Below are 16,308 nucleotides of genomic sequence, written 5' to 3' on the forward strand. Positions count from 1 at the left end.
CGATAATAGTTGATTCGAAAATATGACACAAGGTATCGTATTGCCGTTTCCAGAATACTTAGTTCCTCTTCGCGCTCGTAACTTCCCCCTCGAAAGTCAATGTCTATCTTTAAAGACTTTATCACTCTGATTGAATGTCCTAAAATGAGTTGAGTTGTTTCGACAAATTCTTCGGAGACAGTTTCTTCGTCGATTAAAAACATGTGTTTTAAAAAGTGTTTACAAGCCTCCTTGTTAGTTTCATACAATATACACATGTCTGGATAGCATTGTTCATATCTGAAAATAATTTTACATATTAGAGGAATACATTCCGCGGAAATGGTACATGAATGTAATATATTCATGTACCATTTCCGCGGAATGTATTCCTCTAATATGTAAAATTATTTTAAATTTTAAATATTATTTGTTAAACTTACAGTACTATTGCGAAACTCATCGCAGCCGCTGACGACACTTCGTATACATTCATAGCTACAATACCTTCTGACCCCCCTTTCCCATTGACGTAGTTGATAAGGGATTCCTGCGATCCCTTATCAACTACTCCCGTCACTTTCAACGCACGTAATACTTTTTTGCAATTGATTTCATTTAATTCTTTAACTTCGGGGTGCGAGTAGAAAAATTCTCTAAGACAGAGAAATTTTTCTGGCTCGTATTTGAAAAAATTGTCAGAAATTGTGTTGTAGACAAGACCGTCGGTGTTCCCATTCACTGAAAATTCATTAAAATATATATAAATTTCAAAGTATAATTCCGCGGAAAAGGTCGTTTAGTTTAATACTTAGTTTAATACTTACGAAAATAAACTTTTCGGAATTTGGTTTCTTCGTAATAAGTTTTACTGAGGTTAACTGCATCGGATTGATAGAAAGTTGAGTAATAGTGCAAATTGAATAGTTGCCTAAGAAAGACTGAGTTTCGTTTGTTGATGATTATGCATTTTTTATCGCGACTTAATTTTAAGAAACGCACACAGCTTTTTAACATGTTATGCATTTCTTCTTTTAAGAAATTGTCTCCAAAGAATTCTTTTAAATTATACAGAATGTAGATATTTCGACTGCAAAAATATCCCATCACTGTCGGCTTTTTCTTAACATCCATATAAAAGTCTTTCGGACAAACTGTGAACTTCGTCAGGTCAGCGGGAATTTTTTTTTCGGACAACTCTTTAATCGTCAATTGCACAATTTCTTCCTTTTTCTCCACGACAGGTTCAATCGCCTTGAATACGTTGGTTTCAAAATTATATGAAATACCGAGCTCCTCGAACCAATTCTCAAGATCTGCTCTATTCGTATTTTTTCCGATGTTTGAGTCAGAGCTTGAGTCAGAGATTGACTCAGAGCCTGACTCAGAACTTAATTCCGTTAAAACAGTCGTAGACATTGGTGCGGAAGTGGGTTTCTTTCTGGCAGCTCCATTCTGTTCGATGCGCACATCCGTTGAAACAGTCGTAGACATTGAAGTGGGTATCTTTTTCGAAGCTCCGTTCGGTTCGATGTTCACATCCGTTGATACAGTCGTAGACATTGGTGTGGAAGTTGGTTTCTTTTTAGAAGATCCGTTCGGTTCGATGTTCACATCCGTTGAAACAGTCGTAGACATTGAAGTGGGTATCTTTTTCGAAGCTCCGTTCGGTTCGATGTTCACATCCGTTGATACAGTCGTAGACATTGGTGTGGAAGTTGGTTTCTTTTTGGAAGATCCGTTCGGTTCGATGTTCACATCCGTTGAAACAGTCGTAGACATTGAAGTGGGTATCTTTTTCGAAGCTCCGTTCGGTTCGATGTTCACATCCGTTGATACAGTCGTAGACATTGGTGTGGAAGTTGGTTTCTTTTTGGAAGATTCGTTCGGTTCGATGTTCACATCCGTTGAAACAGTCGTAGACATTGAAGTGGGTATCTTTTTCGAAGCTCCGTTCGGTTCGATGTTCACATCCGTTGATACAGTCGTAGACATTGGTGTGGAAGTTGGTTTCTTTTTGGAAGCTCTGTTCGGTTCGATGTTCACATCCGTTGAAACAGTCGTAGACATTGAAGTGGGTATCTTTTTCGAAGCTCCGTTCGGTTCGATGTTCACATCCGTTGATACAGTCGTAGACATTGGTGTGGAAGTTGGTTTCTTTTTGGAAGATTCGTTCGGTTCGATGTTCACATCCGTTGAAACAGTCGTAGACATTGAAGTGGGTATCTTTTTCGAAGCTCCGTTCGGTTCGATGTTCACATCCGTTGATACAGTCGTAGACATTGGTGTGGAAGTTGGTTTCTTTTTGGAAGCTCTGTTCGGTTCGATGTTCACATCCGTTGAAACAGTCGTAGACATTGAAGTGGGTATATTTTTCGAAGCTCCGTTCGGTTCGATGTTCACATCCGTTGATACAGTCGTAGACATTGATGCGGAAGTGGGTTTCTTTTTCGAAGCTCCATTCGATTCAATGTGCACATCCGTTGAGACAGTCGTAGACATTGGTGTGGAAGTTGGTTTCTTTTTGGAAGCTCCGTTCGGTACGATGTTAACATCCGTTGAAACAGTCGTAGACATTGATGCGGAAGTGGGTTTCTTTTTCGAAGCTCCGTTCAATTCGATGTGTACATCCGTTGAAACAGTCGTAGACATTGAAGTGGGTTTCTTCTTGGAAGATCCATTCGCTTCGATCTTCACCTCCGTTGAAACAGTCGTAGAGAATTCCGCGAAAGTGGTTTTCTTTTTTAAAGCTTCATTCTTGACATACATCGGAATTAATTTGCTGCGAATACAATTTAATACAAACAATTGATACGGATTCAAATTTGCTACTTCCTTTCCGATACTGGAAAAATTTAAATGTTCATATGTTCCTGAATATTTAAATTTTTGGTATGAATAACAAACATTTGACCCGATCTTAAGCCATTTTTTGCTGTAATCAAGATAGCCATGATCGAGAACAATCGCTAACAGTACTTTACAATGGTTTTTATTTTCGCAAAATTGTTCAACTTGATTTGCATTTTTTAATTTTTTCACTTTGCTTGCCTGGAAGATTCGTTTCAATTGTTTGTAAAGTTCGACCCGCTTTAGATTATCTTTGGAAATGGACTCTATTAGATTTAAAATTTCAGTTGCCGCGTTCGAATGCAACAAAATGTTGAAAATAAATTGGAACTTATCTTTCGCTAAACAACGGAAAGCGGTTCTCACAAACAAAGGCGGGCACTTGAGGAAGAAATAAATGACCGTGTGAAATGGCAAACCATGAACATTATTGAAAAGTTTACAGAGAGATTTCACATAATTATTTCGGAAAAAGTCTAAGACCACAAGCCTCTTCATTATCACGGCTGCTGCGTACAATTCACAAGCAGTCCCCTCAACTTTATAGTTTAATGCTTCCTTTTGCATTACTTTAGCTATTAATTCTCTTTTTGTAATCTGACAATTTATGACAATTTTTTCGTAGAGTTGACTTACTACATTGTCCTCGTGAATCGAACTCTCCCCCGAAAAAAAACCCGAATCATCCGCGGAACCAGTCTCCGCCTCTTCTGCCAAGTGTGCCAATTTGTCCAATTGTTCTTCAACTTCCGCGGAAATCTTCTCTTCTTCAACATCCGCGGAAGTCTTCTCTTCTTCAACATCCGCGGAAATCTTCTCTTCTTCAACACCAAGACATGGCGGAATTCCCGCATCCAGTCGATCAGTATTTTCCGTGGAAATCTTCCCTTCAGCAACATCCGCGGAAATCTTCTCTTCTTCAACACCAAGACATGGCGGAATTCCCGCATCCAATTGATCAGTATTTTCCGTGGAAATCTTCCCTTCAGCAACACCGATACCGACACTTGAAAGATCTTCATCGACGGAGGAATCGAAGCCGTAATTATTGCGAAACTTATTAACCCGAATACGGGAAACTATACTGTACCGCACACTTCTAGCGAATTTGAAAAAGTCCTCCACCTTCCGCTCTTGTATGAATACCATTTTTTTTGTTTTAAAAACAGCACTCTAATTGAAAACTACATCTTAATTAAAAACTACACTTTAATTAAAAACTACACTTTAATTAAAAACTACACATTAATTAAAAACTACACTTTAATTAAAAACTACACTTTAATTAAAACTTTAATTAAAAACTACATTCTAACTGAAACCGACGCTCTGACTAGACAAATCGACTGACTCCGACGAAGATGGCCGCCTGAATAACGTATAATTTGGAACAAAGGACGTTCAATGCCTCGCAACATGTTGGTCCAAGGTTGGTCCAAAGTTGGGCTAAGATACAAAAGGAATAACTCCTGTGGTGGGGGTAGCAATGGACAAGTTAAAGTTTCCTTTTGAAAGTTTCCACTGAAAGTTTCAAAATAATGAAACTTCTGAAAGCCAGAAAGTTTCACACTGAAACTTATAATTAAGTTGGTATTTTTGAATTAATTTCAAGTTGGCAATATCTGCCCTTTTGGAGGAAAGCAGGGTTGCGAGGTTGAGCGTAAGTTAAGGAGCTTCTACAATACCTCCAAAAGCAAGTCCAACTCCAAGTCCAAGTCCAAGTCCCTTGGAGATGGATGCGCGCGCATCATGTTGACTTTTATTTTTTTAAGATAATTGATAATAAATTGTAATTAATTATTAAATTATGAGTAATTAATTAATAATTTAACAATTAATTAACTAATAATGAGTAATTACCATCAATTATCTTAAAAAATAAAAGTCAACATGATGCGCGCGCATCCATCTCCAAGGGACTTGGACTTGGAGTTGGACTTGCTTTTTGGAGGTATTGTAGAAGCTCCTTTAAGGTTTTCGACGGTTAATGACGTCATAATCGTAAACGCAATCGCAAACGTAACCGGAGGAATGAGTTAGAGAAGATTAGGTATATTGTTTATCCTTCTCTAACTCATTCTTCCGTTTACGATTACGATTGCGATTCCGGTTACGTTTCTATTGTGCGTTGGCCTTAAACAAAGGATAAACCAGCAGAAATCATGTCAGTATGCGCAGAAACCTAATTTGGTCTACTGCACAAACTACTTGCCACCAGCATTGTGCCCGTACATTGCCTCAACGCTCTCTTACCCCCACCACAGGAGTTATTCCTCCTGTTCCTAATCTTCTTGGTTTTGGCTCATTGGGACTAACGTTCAGGGCCGTGAAGAGCTGACACGGGCCCTGGGAAAATCAACTTTGGCGGGCCCCATAGTAGGATTAAAAATGCTTAAATTATTTTTTAATGAAGATCGGTTTTTATTTGAATTATTTCAGATTTTAATACTTCAATACAACTATTTTATTCAGACATTTTAATCCACAATATTTAAATAAAATTTTCTTTATATTTATTTTTTTTTAAACCCGAACGGCAGGGCCCCTAAGACTCCGTGCCCCGGAACATTTAGGGTGCAGTCCCATGTGGTAGAATAGTAAAATAGTGGAACAGATTTGACCAATCAGAAACAATTTTCAAAAAATCTAAGCATCTAATTGGTCGAATCTGTTCCACTATTCTACAATTCTACCACATGGGACTGAGGGCTTACATGGGATCATACTTAGCATTGAGACACGTTGCGTCTGCATTGAGTTTTGACCCATTCTGGAAGCAACCTAAATTGTCTCAGTGTACCTTCTGCTCAACTATGACACGAAAAATGGTTTTGTATGATGCCAAATATTTTGATCGTCATGTCCATCATCTAAAACAGTTAATAGATTATTTAAAAAATACTAAACGTCATTTTAATTTATCTGACAAAGATGATTGCCAGCATATTCGCATTCACGCATTGAAATTTACTGGAAAAATATCAAAAAAAAAGGACTTATCTCTAGGCAAATATTTACTACAAAATGGAGGAATTATAAAATTTTTAAAAACTGATGCTTTTCATTACTCTTCAACAATTTCTGTCGTATATTGTGTAAAATAGTATGTATACTTCTTTCTATATATTATTAATACTTATATCACTTCCCACACAGCACAATACATTACATCGAGTTTACAGAAAGCTTACATGAAAGAAATGTAAGGTAACATCGTAAATTGTCTGTGGGCTTACTGTGAACTTAAAATGTCCGCTTCACTGAAAGCCTACATGTATGCCCGAGGTAACCTTACATGGTATTGTCGAGGTAACCTTACCATGTGAACTTACGAACCTTGCCATGTAATGTTACCTCGGCCATACCATGCAAGATTACCTCAAGCATATATGTAGGCTTTCAGTGAAGCAGACATTTTAAGTTTACAGTAAGTCTACAGATAGTTTACAATGTTACATTACATTTCTTAAGCCTTCTGTAAACTCGATATAACATATTGTGCTATGTGGGTTAATACTGTAAAAAATATTTTTTTTAGTTTCTACGAAAAATATTCATACATAAAAGCTAGAAGCATTACAAACATGTCTCTAAGTACAGCCAACAGAATCTGTAGATGGATTTTTAAAATACAAAATAAACATGAAGTGCATCATGAATTATCTCTAGCCTTACAAAGTTCAATTCGGAAATGTAACAAAAATATAACAGCAGCGCAAAACTTATTAAAACAAATGAATACTGTGCACTCTTTAAAGCACAGAAAAATAAAATCAGTTTGCAAAAAATATTTGTAAGTAAGTTTTACTGTATTTACACATTTCTTATTCCTACACTGTCTTAATAATACATTTTTCAATTTAATTTTAGACTCGAAAGGTATAGAACATCACTGTTAAAAAAAAATTTAAAAATTAAGCGAAAAACAACCCTTATACTTCCAGAGAAATAATAATTTATTATGATACTTGTATATACCATTAGGTTTTGGGCTCATGTGAGTATTGTGATAATAACAAAAAACTAAATGTATGACTAACCATATATCAACTCAGATCCATCACTTTTTGAATAGTACATTGATATTTGTCTAATTTATCAAGAGTGATCGCTTGTCCACATGTATATATATATGTATGAATGTTAGCAGTTGTCCGTTATAGGATTACAGGATAAATATTACAGAATTTGGTGCACATTGCATTTACATAATTCCAAGTTGTTATATGTCCCATTTTTCAAAAGTGATCACTTGTCTCGAATAAAGTAATGTTAGCAGTTGTTCATAATTATTTTTTTTTCCGGGGACATTACACTTATATACATACGTAGCACTAAATTCAAGAAACAAATTGTATCCCACACTTGTAATTTAAAAAAAAAAGTCTATATTTTCCGCGGAAAAGCTCGTGCTAAAAAATATGCCAACATGTATAGCTATCATATATCTTAAGCATTAACAGATATTGGGGTTGAGCCCCACTTTTTATTGATTGGTATCGCGAACAGATCATGTAGCAATGAAACTTTTTTTCATTCGATGCACTCGAGTTTTATATGCGTAGAAATTGCCTCCGCCAAAACAGTTAGTCTAATTAATGAATTTTCCCCGCATATAAAACATGACAGTTTGCAATTAAGAAAATAAGTATTGTTCTTTGTTCTACGTTCAATAACAATTAAATTTGAGTGGTGGTCAACCCCAATTTGAGTTGATACACAAAAGTTACAAGGTCTTTCACATGACGGACATACACGAATGTCGGCGGAAAAGACTCAATGATGCAAAACATGGAAGATTACAATAATGATGAAACATGTTGATGCCGTGCTCAACGACTTTATACGTGGAGATGAGAAATTTCACAAGTACAAGATACAGACTATTTCTGCGGAACTTGTCGATTTCCAGTCATGTTGACAATTAGTCTACCTGTTCCGGGGATATTACACTTATATACATACCTAGCACTAAATTCAAGAAACAAATTGTATTCCACACTTGTAAATTAAAAAAAAAAGTCTATATTTTCCGCGGAAAAGCTCGTACTAAAAAATATGCCAACATGTATAGCTATCATATATCTTAAGCATTAACAGATATTGGGGTTGAGCCCCACTTTTTATTGATTGGTATCGCGAACAGATCATGTAGCAATGAAACTTTTTTTCATTCGATGCACTCGAGTTTTATATGCGTAGAAATTGCCTCCGCCAAAACAGTTAGTCTAATTAATGAATTTTCCCCGCATATAAAACATGACAGTTTGCAATTAAGAAAATAAGTATTGTTCTTTGTTCTACGTTCAATAACAATTAAATTTGAGTGGTGGTCAACCCCAATTTGAGTTGATACACAAAAGTTACAAGGTCTTTCACATGACGGACATACACGAATGTCCGCGGAAAAGACTTAATGATGCAAAAGTTGGAAGATTACAACAATGATGAAACATGTTGATACCGTGCTCAACGACTTTATACGTGGAGATGAGAAATTTCACAAGTACAAGATACAGACTATTTCTGCGGAACTTGTCGATTTCCATGCAAGTAGACAATTAGTCTACCTTTTCCGGGGATATTACACTTATATACATACCTAGCACTAAATTCAAGAAACAAATTGTATCCCACACTTGTAATTTAAAAAAAAAAAGTCTATATTTTCCGCGGAAAAGCTCGTGCTAAAAAATATGCCAACATGTATAGCTATCATATATCTTAAGCATTAACAGATATTGGGGTTGAGCCCCACTTTTTATTGATTGGTATCGCGAACAGATCATGTAGCAATGAAACTTTTTTTCATTCGATGCACTCGAGTTTTATATGCGTAGAAATTGCCTCCGCCAAAACAGTTAGTCTAATTAATGAATTTTCCCCGCATATAAAACATGACAGTTTGCAATTAAGAAAATAAGTATTGTTCTTTGTTCTACGTTCAATAACAATTAAATTTGAGTGGTGGTCAACCCCAATTTGAGCTGATACACAAAAGTTACAAGCTCTTTCACATGACGGACATACACGAATGTCGGCGGAAAAGACTCAATGATGCAAAACATGGAAGATTACAATAATGATGAAACATGTTGATGCCGTGCTCAACGACTTTATACGTGGAGATGAGAAATTTCACAAGTACAAGATACAGACTATTTCTGCGGAACTTGTCGATTTCCAGTCATGTTGACAATTAGTCTACCTGTTCCGGGGATATTACACTTATATACATACCTAGCACTAAATTCAAGAAACAAATTGTATTCCACACTTGTAAATTAAAAAAAAAAGTCTATATTTTCCGCGGAAAAGCTCGTACTAAAAAATATGCCAACATGTATAGCTATCATATATCTTAAGCATTAACAGATATTGGGGTTGAGCCCCACTTTTTATTGATTGGTATCGCGAACAGATCATGTAGCAATGAAACTTTTTTTCATTCGATGCACTCGAGTTTTATATGCGTAGAAATTGCCTCCGCCAAAACAGTTAGTCTAATTAATGAATTTTCCCCGCATATAAAACATGACAGTTTGCAATTAAGAAAATAAGTATTGTTCTTTGTTCTACGTTCAATAACAATTAAATTTGAGTGGTGGTCAACCCCAATTTGAGTTGATACACAAAAGTTACAAGGTCTTTCACATGACGGACATACACGAATGTCCGCGGAAAAGACTTAATGATGCAAAAGTTGGAAGATTACAACAATGATGAAACATGTTGATACCGTGCTCAACGACTTTATACGTGGAGATGAGAAATTTCACAAGTACAAGATACAGACTATTTCTGCGGAACTTGTCGATTTCCATGCAAGTAGACAATTAGTCTACCTTTTCCGGGGATATTACACTTATATACATACCTAGCACTAAATTCAAGAAACAAATTGTATCCCACACTTGTAATTTAAAAAAAAAAAGTCTATATTTTCCGCGGAAAAGCTCGTGCTAAAAAATATGCCAACATGTATAGCTATCATATATCTTAAGCATTAACAGATATTGGGGTTGAGCCCCACTTTTTATTGATTGGTATCGCGAACAGATCATGTAGCAATGAAACTTTTTTTCATTCGATGCACTCGAGTTTTATATGCGTAGAAATTGCCTCCGCCAAAACAGTTAATCTAATTAATGAATTTTTCCCGCATATGAAACATGACAATTGGCAATTGAGAAAATAAGTATTGTTCTTTGTTCTACGTTCAATAACAATTAAATTTGAGTGGTGGTCAACCCCAATTTGAGCTGATACACAAAAGTTACAAGCTCTTTCACATGACGGACATACACGAATGTCCGCGGAAAAGACTTAATGATGCAAAAGTTGGAAGATTACAATCATGATGAAACATGTTGATGCCGTGCTCAACGACATTATACGTGGAGATGAGAAATTTCACAAGTACAAGATACAGACTATTTCTGCGGAACTTGTCGATTTCCATGCAAGTAGACAATTAGTCTACCTTTTCCGGGGATATTACACTTATATACATACCTAGCACTAAATTCAAGAAACAAATTGTATCCCACACTTGTAATTTAAAAAAAAAAAGTCTATATTTTCCGCGGAAAAGCTCGTGCTAAAAAATATGCCAACATGTATAGCTATCATATATCTTAAGCATTAACAGATATTGGGGTTGAGCCCCACTTTTTATTGATTGGTATCGCGAACAGATCATGTAGCAATGAAACTTTTTTTCATTCGATGCACTCGAGTTTTATATGCGTAGAAATTGCCTCCGCCAAAACAGTTAGTCTAATTAATGAATTTTCCCCGCATATAAAACATGACAGTTTGCAATTAAGAAAATAAGTATTGTTCTTTGTTCTACGTTCAATAACAATTAAATTTGAGTGGTGGTCAACCCCAATTTGAGCTGATACACAAAAGTTACAAGCTCTTTCACATGACGGACATACACGAATGTCCGCGGAAAAGACTTAATGATGCAAAAGTTGGAAGATTACAATCATGATGAAACATGTTGATGCCGTGCTCAACGACATTATACGTGGAGATGAGAAATTTCACAAGTACAAGATACAGACTATTTCTGCGGAACTTGTCGATTTCCATGCAAGTAGACAATTAGTCTACCTTTTCCGGGGATATTACACTTATATACATACCTAGCACTAAATTCAAGAAACAAATTGTATCCCACACTTGTAATTTAAAAAAAAAAAAAGTCTATATTTTCCGCGGAAAAGCTCGTGCTAAAAAATATGCCAACATGTATAGCTATCATATATCTTAAGCATTAACAGATATTGGGGTTGAGCTCCACTTTTTATTGATTGGTATCGCGTACAGATCATGTAGCAATGAAACTTTTTTTCATTCGATGCACTCGAGTTTTATATGCGTAGAAATTGCCTCCGCCAAAACAGTTAGTCTAATTAATGAATTTTCCCCGCATATAAAACATGACAATTGGCAATTGAGAAAATAAGTATTGTTCTTTGTTCTACGTTCAATAACAATTAAATTTGAGTGGTGGTCAACCCCAATTTGAGCTGATACACAAAAGTTACAAGCTCTTTCACATGACGGACATACACGAATGTCCGCGGAAAAGACTTAATGATGCAAAAGTTGGAAGATTACAACAATGATGAAACATGTTGATACCGTGCTCAACGACTTTATACGTGGAGATGAGAAATTTCACAAGTACAAGATACAGACTATTTCTGCGGAACTTGTCGATTTCCAGTCAAGTTGACAATTAGTCTACCTGTTCCGGGGATATTACACTTATATACAAACCTAGCACTAAATTCAAGAAACAAATTGTATTCCACACTTGTAATTTAAAAAAAAAGTCTATATTTTCCGCGGAAAAGCTCGTACTAAAAAATATGCCAACATGTATAGCTATCATATATCTTAAGCATTAACAGATATTGGGGTTGAGCCCCACTTTTTATTGATTGGTATCGCGAACAGATCATGTAGCAATGAAACTTTTTTTCATTCGATGCACTCGAGTTTTATATGCGTAGAAATTGCCTCCGCCAAAACAGTTAATCTAATTAATGAATTTTTCCCGCATATGAAACATGACAATTGGCAATTGAGAAAATAAGTATTGTTCTTTGTTCTACGTTCAATAACAATTAAATTTGAGTGGTGGTCAACCCCAATTTGAGTTGATACACAAAAGTTACAAGGTCTTTCACATGACGGACATACACGAATGTCCGCGGAAAAGACTTAATGATGCAAAATATGGAAGATTACAATAATGATGAAACATGTTGATGCCGTGCTCAACGACTTTATGCGTGGAGATGAGAAATTTCACAAGTACAAGATACAGACTATTTCTGCGGAACTTGTCGATTTCCAGTCAAGTTGACAATTAGTCTACCTTTTCCGGGGATATTACACTTATATACATACCTAGCACTAAATTCAAGAAACAAATTGTATCCCACACTTGTAATTTAAAAAAAAAAAAGTCTATATTTTCCGCGGAAAAGCTCGTGCTAAAAAATATGCCAACATGTATAGCTATCATATATCTTAAGCATTAACAGATATTGGGGTTGAGCCCAACTTTTTATTGATTGGTATCGCGAACAGATCATGTAGCAATGAAACTTTTTTTCATTCGATGCACTCGAGTTTTATATGCGTAGAAATTGCCTCCGCCAAAACAGTTAATCTAATTAATGAATTTTTCCCGCATATGAAACATGACAATTGGCAATTGAGAAAATAAGTATTGTTCTTTGTTCTACGTTCAATAACAATTAAATTTGAGTGGTGGTCAACCCCAATTTGAGCTGATACACAAAAGTTACAAGCTCTTTCACATGACGGACATACACGAATGTCCGCGGAAAAGACTTAATGATGCAAAAGTTGGAAGATTACAATCATGATGAAACATGTTGATGCCGTGCTCAACGACATTATACGTGGAGATGAGAAATTTCACAAGTACAAGATACAGACTATTTCTGCGGAACTTGTCGATTTCCATGCAAGTAGACAATTAGTCTACCTTTTCCGGGGATATTACACTTATATACATACCTAGCACTAAATTCAAGAAACAAATTGTATCCCACACTTGTAATTTAAAAAAAAAAAAGTCTATATTTTCCGCGGAAAAGCTTGTGCTAAAAAATATGCCAACATGTATAGCTATCATATATCTTAAGCATTAACAGATATTGGGGTTAAGCTCCACTTTTTATTGATTGGTATCGCGAACAGATCATGTAGCAATGAAACTTTTTTTCATTCGATGCACTCGAGTTTTATATGCGTAGAAATTGCCTCCGCCAAAACAGTTAGTCTAATTAATGAATTTTCCCCGCATATAAAACATGACAGTTTGCAATTAAGAAAATAAGTATTGTTCTTTGTTCTACGTTCAATAACAATTAAATTTGAGTGGTGGTCAACCCCAATTTGAGTTGATACACAAAAGTTACAAGGTCTTTCACATGACGGACATACACGAATGTCGGCGGAAAAGACTCAATGATGCAAAACATGGAAGATTACAATAATGATGAAACATGTTGATGCCGTGCTCAACGACTTTATACGTGGAGATGAGAAATTTCACAAGTACAAGATACAGACTATTTCTGCGGAACTTGTCGATTTCCAGTCAAGTTGACAATTAGTCTACCTTTTCCGGGGATATTACACTTATATACATACCTAGCACTAAATTCAAGAAACAAATTGTATCCCACACTTGTAATTTAAAAAAAAAAAGTCTATATTTTCCGCGGAAAAGCTCGTGCTAAAAAATATGCCAACATGTATAGCTATCATATATCTTAAGCATTAACAGATATTGGGGTTGAGCCCCACTTTTTATTGATTGGTATCGCGAACAGATCATGTAGCAATGAAACTTTTTTTCATTCGATGCACTCGAGTTTTATATGCGTAGAAATTGCCTCCGCCAAAACAGTTAATCTAATTAATGAATTTTTCCCGCATATGAAACATGACAATTGGCAATTGAGAAAATAAGTATTGTTCTTTGTTCTACGTTCAATAACAATTAAATTTGAGTGGTGGTCAACCCCAATTTGAGCTGATACACAAAAGTTACAAGCTCTTTCACATGACGGACATACACGAATGTCCGCGGAAAAGACTTAATGATGCAAAAGTTGGAAGATTACAATCATGATGAAACATGTTGATGCCGTGCTCAACGACATTATACGTGGAGATGAGAAATTTCACAAGTACAAGATACAGACTATTTCTGCGGAACTTGTCGATTTCCATGCAAGTAGACAATTAGTCTACCTTTTCCGGGGATATTACACTTATATACATACCTAGCACTAAATTCAAGAAACAAATTGTATCCCACACTTGTAATTTAAAAAAAAAAAAGTCTATATTTTCCGCGGAAAAGCTCGTGCTAAAAAATATGCCAACATGTATAGCTATCATATATCTTAAGCATTAACAGATATTGGGGTTGAGCTCCACTTTTTATTGATTGGTATCGCGAACAGATCATGTAGCAATGAAACTTTTTTTCATTCGATGCACTCGAGTTTTATATGCGTAGAAATTGCCTCCGCCAAAACAGTTAGTCTAATTAATGAATTTTCCCCGCATATAAAACATGACAGTTTGCAATTAAGAAAATAAGTATTGTTCTTTGTTCTACGTTCAATAACAATTAAATTTGAGTGGTGGTCAACCCCAATTTGAGTTGATACACAAAAGTTACAAGGTCTTTCACATGACGGACATACACGAATGTCGGCGGAAAAGACTCAATGATGCAAAACATGGAAGATTACAATAATGATGAAACATGTTGATGCCGTGCTCAACGACTTTATACGTGGAGATGAGAAATTTCACAAGTACAAGATACAGACTATTTCTGCGGAACTTGTCGATTTCCAGTCAAGTTGACAATTAGTCTACCTGTTCCGGGGATATTACACTTATATACAAACCTAGCACTAAATTCAAGAAACAAATTGTATTCCACACTTGTAATTTAAAAAAAAAGTCTATATTTTCCGCGGAAAAGCTCGTACTAAAAAATATGCCAACATGTATAGCTATCATATATCTTAAGCATTAACAGATATTGGGGTTGAGCCCCACTTTTTATTGATTGGTATCGCGAACAGATCATGTAGCAATGAAACTTTTTTTTCATTCGATGCACTCGAGTTTTATATGCGTAGAAATTGCCTCCGCCAAAACAGTTAATCTAATTAATGAATTTTTCCCGCATATGAAACATGACAATTGGCAATTGAGAAAATAAGTATTGTTCTTTGTTCTACGTTCAATAACAATTAAATTTGAGTGGTGGTCAACCCCAATTTGAGTTGATACACAAAAGTTACAAGGTCTTTCACATGACGGACATACACGAATGTCCGCGGAAAAGACTTAATGATGCAAAATATGGAAGATTACAATAATGATAAAACATGTTGATGCCGTGCTCAACGACTTTATGCGTGGAGATGAGAAATTTCACAAGTACAAGATACAGACTATTTCTGCGGAACTTGTCGATTTCCAGTCAAGTTGACAATTAGTCTACCTTTTCCGGGGATATTACACTTATATACATACCTAGCACTAAATTCAAGAAACAAATTGTATCCCACACTTGTAATTTAAAAAAAAAAAAGTCTATATTTTCCGCGGAAAAGCTCGTGCTAAAAAATATGCCAACATGTATAGCTATCATATATCTTAAGCATTAACAGATATTGGGGTTGAGCCCCACTTTTTATTGATTGGTATCGCGAACAGATCATGTAGCAATGAAACTTTTTTTCATTCGATGCACTCGAGTTTTATATGCGTAGAAATTGCCTCCGCCAAAACAGTTAATCTAATTAATGAATTTTTCCCGCATATGAAACATGACAATTGGCAATTGAGAAAATAAGTATTGTTCTTTGTTCTACGTTCAATAACAATTAAATTTGAGTGGTGGTCAACCCCAATTTGAGCTGATACACAAAAGTTACAAGCTCTTTCACATGACGGACATACACGAATGTCCGCGGAAAAGACTTAATGATGCAAAAGTTGGAAGATTACAATCATGATGAAACATGTTGATGCCGTGCTCAACGACATTATACGTGGAGATGAGAAATTTCACAAGTACAAGATACAGACTATTTCTGCGGAACTTGTCGATTTCCATGCAAGTAGACAATTAGTCTACCTTTTCCGGGGATATTACACTTATATACATACCTAGCACTAAATTCAAGAAACAAATTGTATCCCACACTTGTAATTTAAAAAAAAAAAAGTCTATATTTTCCGCGGAAAAGCTCGTGCTAAAAAATATGCCAACATGTATAGCTATCATATATCTTAAGCATTAACAGATATTGGGGTTGAGCTCCACTTTTTATTGATTGGTATCGCGAACAGATCATGTAGCAATGAAACTTTTTTTCATTCGATGCA

Source organism: Leptopilina boulardi, unplaced genomic scaffold, assembly GCF_019393585.1.
Source record: "Leptopilina boulardi isolate dan_hultmark-lab unplaced genomic scaffold, ZJU_Lbou_2.1 LbouV2_341, whole genome shotgun sequence".
Classification (NCBI taxonomy): Eukaryota; Metazoa; Arthropoda; class Insecta; order Hymenoptera; family Figitidae; genus Leptopilina; species Leptopilina boulardi.